Genomic DNA, 6438 nt, shown 5'->3' on the forward strand with positions numbered 1-6438 from the left:
AAATTCCGAAGTGTCCCACATTTATCCCATTTAATGATATTAAGATTTAATGTATGCTTACAGCTTTGCAGGCAATGCAAAATGTAAAGTGCAAAATGTGGCCTCATTTAAACCACAGAGCAACATCTATAAGGGAGGTACATTTATTTTGTCCATTTGACAAATGATAAAACTGAAGCTTAGAGAAATTAAGAAATTTCTTACCCAAGGTATACAGGAAGTGTCAGAAATGTGGATGGATCGCCTCCAAGTCTGTATCTTAGCCACTACACTATAGTACCATCATTTAGTTATTTCATTTACTTTAACTATAAAGTAAGATCTCTGATTCTTGCAGGATTAATGAGATAAGGCATTTAGAATATCCAGCACAGCAACCAGTATCTGGCACATGGTTAGCATGCATTACATGATGTCAAGGAAGAGGAAGGGGCAAGGGAATGGAGAATGAGGAGAAAGAAGTAGTACCTCTGGCTTACCCAAGGCTACCTCTAACCAGAAGATTCAATTCAGCTGCACAACCTTTTTGTGGTGTCAGGCTCTCCAAGCATAGATTAAACCCAAGCTGTCCAGTACCATAGCTATGACCCCATGTGGTTACTGAGCACTTGAAGTGTGGCTAGTCCAAATTAAGATATGCTGAAAATAAAATATACACCAGATTTCAAAGACATAGTATGAAAAAAAGAATAAGTATCATTAATAATTATTTATAGATTATATATTGAAATAATGATTTTTTGGATGTATTGAGGCAACATTTTTTTAATGTGGTTTTTTACTTTTTTAATGTGGCTACCAGAAAATTTTAAATTACATATATGTCTCACATATTTCTGTTGGACAGCTCTGAAAGAGAGATTTGCCTGCTCAATCCTCCTTCCACTTCTGAAGACCAGGTTTTCAACAGCAGCTCAAATTCAAGCTGTTTTGCCATTGGCATGAGAAGTACACTTTCATACATCCCTTCCTCATGTTGGCTACATTACCTTCACTAACTTGAATGTACTCATTGTCATTTCGGGCCTTTCCAATGGGATCAAAATACTCATGCTTTACAATTGGAAATATTTAACTGACTACTAGAATATGTTAGCTAGAAGAGTCTAATAAAGCTCTAGTTTGCATTTTGAATCTGCAGATGCATTGATGTTATTTTCATAGGAATATTTTCATATTTATCTTGTTAGCTATAAATTACCAATAAACTGCTGTGTAAACGCGGAAAGAAAGAAGGATGTCATTATTTACTAAGGTTACACCATTACTGTGATACATAGTCCATCAGATTCTCCTAAGATTCCAATCAAAGGGCACAGGTAGATTATGTACATGCTGCTTGATCAGTGGAGTTCTTTGGAAATTTAATATTGTTAAGAACTCTGGAAACGTAAAAAGTACTTGATGTACTTCCCTCTCCAGAACCCACCACAGGTAAACAGTTATTACCACTAGGAGCACTAATGTTGCTTCACACAAGTACTTCCTTAAACAAACAAACAACAAGGCATGAAGATCTGTTATGAACGATTTTCATCCAAACATATAGGGATTATTACCTCCCACAACATTCTCTTTAAACATGGTTAGACTGAGTTTAATGAGTCTGGAGATTGTTGCTTTTCCCCCTTTAACTTGCCAGATAAATCAGAAATATTTATTTTAAGAGACAATTTAAAGAACTCCGTAATTCCCAATCTGACGGAGTTTTACAAATAAATCTCAGTTAAATGCCTGTCATTGTTTCCAATCTGGTCAAGCAAAAAAAGGGGAAAAAGTATACAATTCATCAGAATAATTAGTTGATTGGGGTTAAATAATTCTAAGAATAAACATTTGACCCCCTGGCACATCACAAACCTCCTGGAGAGAGGAGGATTATAAATTAAATGTACAAGATTTAAAATGGTCCAGATACACCCTGAACATTATTGCAGGCATGTGGGACACATTTAGATAAGTTAAAACCAAGTGTGGGTTTAGAGTTTAGCCATCTTTGATCAGTGGTTTACTAAAGCTTCATTGCTTTGGTGTGAGGATGGGGGGAATGCAGAGCAGCGGGTAGAAAGAGAGGAATAGTGGCAACAGTGCCCCCTGCTGTCCAGTGGGCCACCTCCCTTCCTTGAATCAGGGATTTTTAGAGACATGGTACCCCAGGGGATAATGAAACCCTCTTAAGTATGTGGAAGTCAGGAAGGAAAGAACTAACATTCACTGAGGGCCTATAACATTGCAAGCACTGTGCTATCATTAAATTTAGTAATAATACGAAGTTCATTACAAATTCAGAAAAGAATAGGATGAAGTTTACAGATATAGAAACTGCGGTTCAAGAAAGATAACTTTTATAAGATTCATAGCTAGAGTTACAACAAGCCAGGATTTGGGCCCAGGGCTGCCTGGCTCCAAAGCTAGTGATTCTTATGCCACAGCACACTGGTAGTGGCTGGAAGCCACCAGCACAGCTCAGACTCCTATAAGTACAGTGACCAACTGTCCTGATTTGCTTGAGACTGAGAGGGTTCCAGGGACACTGGACTTCCAGTGCTACATCCAGGAAAGTCTGGGACAAACTGGGATGAGGTGGCAGCCCTAGCTAGAATTGAATAAGTTGAATAAGGCACTAGGCTGGAAGAGTCACTTTGGAAAAGGAAAAAGGCCACCCAGTTGTCTGTCCTGTTCCTCTCTGTGACCCCCCCCCCCCTGCTGTGCCACAGGAGAGCAACCTCTGTCCTACTTGTTTTATGCCATGACATGTCCTGGGGCATTGTCAAAGAAGTTCACACTTCTGTCATTTAGGATTTCTTCAGTTCCTGTCCTAAACTGTCTAAGTCAGTTGGAATTTAGTTAACAGAATAAATCATCCACTCAAGTGGAGGGGAAAGAGCAGAGACTATGGCATCACAGAAACACAGGTTCTGAGAGGATTAAGGAGGACCAGAAAAGGGGGACAAGTAACAGAATTGACATTCATGGGATGCTCATTAATGCACAGGGCACTGGCCTAGATGTTTTGTGTGCATACTCTCTTCTTATAACAACTCTAAAAGGTTCTAATTAGTCCCAATTACAGATGTCAAAAATACATAAGTAAATTGGAGCCCAGAAAGGGCTAAATAACTTGTCTAAGGTCACACAGCTAGAAAAAAAGGTGAACTCGGAATTTATTTCTGCCCAAAGCATGTGACTTTTTCCACTATACATAGTGTCTTACCCATAGTAGTGCTTAATAAACATTGAATTCTCTTTCCCATTCAGTTCCTAAGAACTTAAATTTATTAATTTCAATGTCCTTCATGTGCTTTTTAAAAAAATGGCGTACCAAAAATTGTATTCTCTAAATGTTTATGATGGATATAGAGATTCACGATGGGGGATGAAGTTACCTGCTTAAGTTCATTGTATATGTTAAAGCTAAGAAAATAACTCAAGCAACTACTCCAGTTCACTGTCACTGATAAGTGAGTTGGCCAATGCCCACGGAGACTGGCTAGAACACCGAATCATGACCTGATACATAAACAAAGTAAGCTGTGTTCTTACAGTCTCATCTGAAGTATTTCCTTTACAGTTTTTAAAAATGGCAATTTACCAGTCCAGATTAAATACAAATGAATGTCTGGCAAACTAAACTGTAATTACCAGAAAAACACAAAGGAGGTAGGTTAATAAAGGAAAGTTTTCTGACATACATACTTTGCCTCTGATTCTGAAAAACGACATGAACTGGCAGAGGAAAGTGGAAAGACATACACAAACACATGGACATAGGGGTAAGGACATCGTGCACAGATATATACTTGTGTAATTGGAGCAGAGAAACCATCAATGGGCCTAAGTATTTATGGCCAAAAATCAAATACCCTACCTGCAAGTTTAAATGTCATGAGAAGAAAGTGAGCAAATATGGTGTAGAGATCACAGGATATCTGCCAGATACCTGAGCAAACAGAGGTTCTGTAGCAAAGAGGAATAGGCAATTGGTTTTGGGGTAGACAACAGTGTCCGCCATTTATATCTATAAAATGGGAAGAATATCTATCTTGTACAGTTGTAAGGATTAGAGATATTTACATCACCTGGAAAAGAGCAGGTACTTGAGAAGTGTTTGCTGTTTTATCTGGGAACTCTGTGATTCTGTTTTAGAGCTCATGAAAATTCTGTTTGAGGACAATGTAGATTATTAGCTCTGCTTTGGTATATTAATTCAAAATATGCCTGGCACATAATAGAAGTTTAGTAAAAATCTGTTGAATGAATGAATACATTTTAACTTTCTTCTCTTTAAGTATAACAAATAAGAAAACATAAAAGTCTACATCTGGCCCTGTGGAAAGGTCTACTGTTCAACTCAAGTTAGCAGGGAGAATACAGCAAAAGTGTAATAATGATTTCAAGACAGAAATGTTGCCCTACATTACATCTTCCAGTTGTTTCTGACTTTATGGCTTAGATATTGAACTAAGAATTGTCTAAGAAAATTCTGGTCCTGAAGATTTGTAGATTGGTTTCTTCAGCTTGTACATTTTCTTTAGCAATATCTTAATGGTAAAGAACAAGTATCTCATACGAATGAGATAAGTTGATTTAACCTCAGTTTTCAAGAAATAGCTGGTGACCTGTGTTACATGTTAGCAAAACATACAAGTTGTACCTTTAGGAAACAGAGGCCTAAGTAAATGGTAATTGCTATTATTACTCTGGTCCTCTTTACTCCTTGTTTTCTCTAAACTTCATTTTTGGATAGAGTTCAGCAGTTCCCCAAATATGCTTCACGGAAGACTACGTCTGTGAAATGTGAATAGGTATAATATAAAAAAGGGCTTCTGAGATCCAGTAAGATCAGGGAACTCTAAGTTAACAAAGTAAAGTTCTTTACTATAGAACGTCTCTTTAAGAAGGGAATCTGCAAGAGGAAGCTCTTGTGTTCCTTAATCTTTTATTCATTATTGGCCTTCCCTTCCCACATCCTTTTTAGACTTTCTTTCCCTAATGGCCTTTTTCTATCCCCCTGACCCTCCCTGCTCTCCTCCCCAACCTGGAAATTAAATAACAAGGAATAAGATTTTGTTGGGTAGAGCTGAGTTTTGGAAGGTCTCAAACCACTGTACTAAGATTTTTTTGCCCCTTCAGAACCAATTTTCACCACCTTGGGGATAATATCACCTCAGTTGAGAATGAATGCTCTAGTACGAAATGCCCCTCGAACTTGTTGGACCACTGACCTTTTTCAAGTGGACCAATATCCTCAGGAACATACTTTGGGAAGCGCTGATTTTGTCAGCATGGGATATTTTAACGCTTCATTGTTCTCTTATGACTCAAGGAGAGAGTCTTCTCTTTAATACTGAAATTCCTGGTGTTAAAAAGATAAATTGAGGCATATTAAATATTCTAAGAGTTTATTTGAGCAAAAGTGGATCTTTTTTAAAACATCTTTATTAGAGTATAATTGCTTTACAACAAAAGTGGATCTTAATCAGCATCGTTTAGCAGCACCAAACAGGAAGTATTTAGAAGTGCTGGGGTGACAGGAACTAGGGGAAAGACTTTATAGAGATGCTGAAGCAAAGCAAGAAAATTATTTGATTGGTTATAGCTTAAGCGTTTGCCTTATTTGGAAAATCAAAACCAATCACAAACAGCCTAGTTGGTTGGTTTCCTTACATAAACTGCCAAAGCATTAAAGTCCTCTCAGTCTAAGGGCCTTGTTTAATTAATTAACGTTGGTATAGGACTACAATAGGGGCTTCCCTGGTGGCACAGTGGTTAAGAATCCGCCTGCCAATGCAGGGGACACGGGTTCGAGGCATGGGCCGGGAAGATCCCACATGCCACGGAGCAACTAAGCCCGTGAGCCACAACTACTGAAGCCCATGAGCCTAGAGCCCGTGCTCTGCAACAAGAGAAGCCACTGCAATGAGAAGCCCGTGCACCGCAACGAAGAGTAGCCTCCACTCACCACAACTAGAGAAAGCCCACGGGCAGCAATGAAGACCCAATGCAGCCAAAAATTAATACATTAATTTTTTTTTTAAAGGCTACAATAAGACTTGTTGATTGAGAAGTCTTGTATCTCCCTCTGCTTTCCCTCTGGCCATCATCCCCAGTTTGTGGTTAGAATTTTATACCAGCCAATTTTTAAAAAAATAATTATGATATAACATGTGTAAAGTATGTAATGAGCACTAATCTTCAATGTACAGCTTGATGACTTTTCAGAGTTGTATACACATCCAGGATATAAGTGTTGAATTACTAATCAGAGAACCTTAAAAAAAAATTCTTGACCTCCCATCATCCACATTCTGTGGCTTTCAAACTTCAGTGAAGTTTAATGAAGAATCCACCCAAGGGAGCTTATTCAAATTGCATAGTCCTACTCTCAGATTCTCATTCAGAGGGTCTAGGGTGTGATCAGGGATTTTAAATAAAATT

Source organism: Kogia breviceps, chromosome 1, assembly GCF_026419965.1.
Source record: "Kogia breviceps isolate mKogBre1 chromosome 1, mKogBre1 haplotype 1, whole genome shotgun sequence".
Lineage (NCBI taxonomy): Eukaryota > Metazoa > Chordata > Mammalia > Artiodactyla > Physeteridae > Kogia > Kogia breviceps.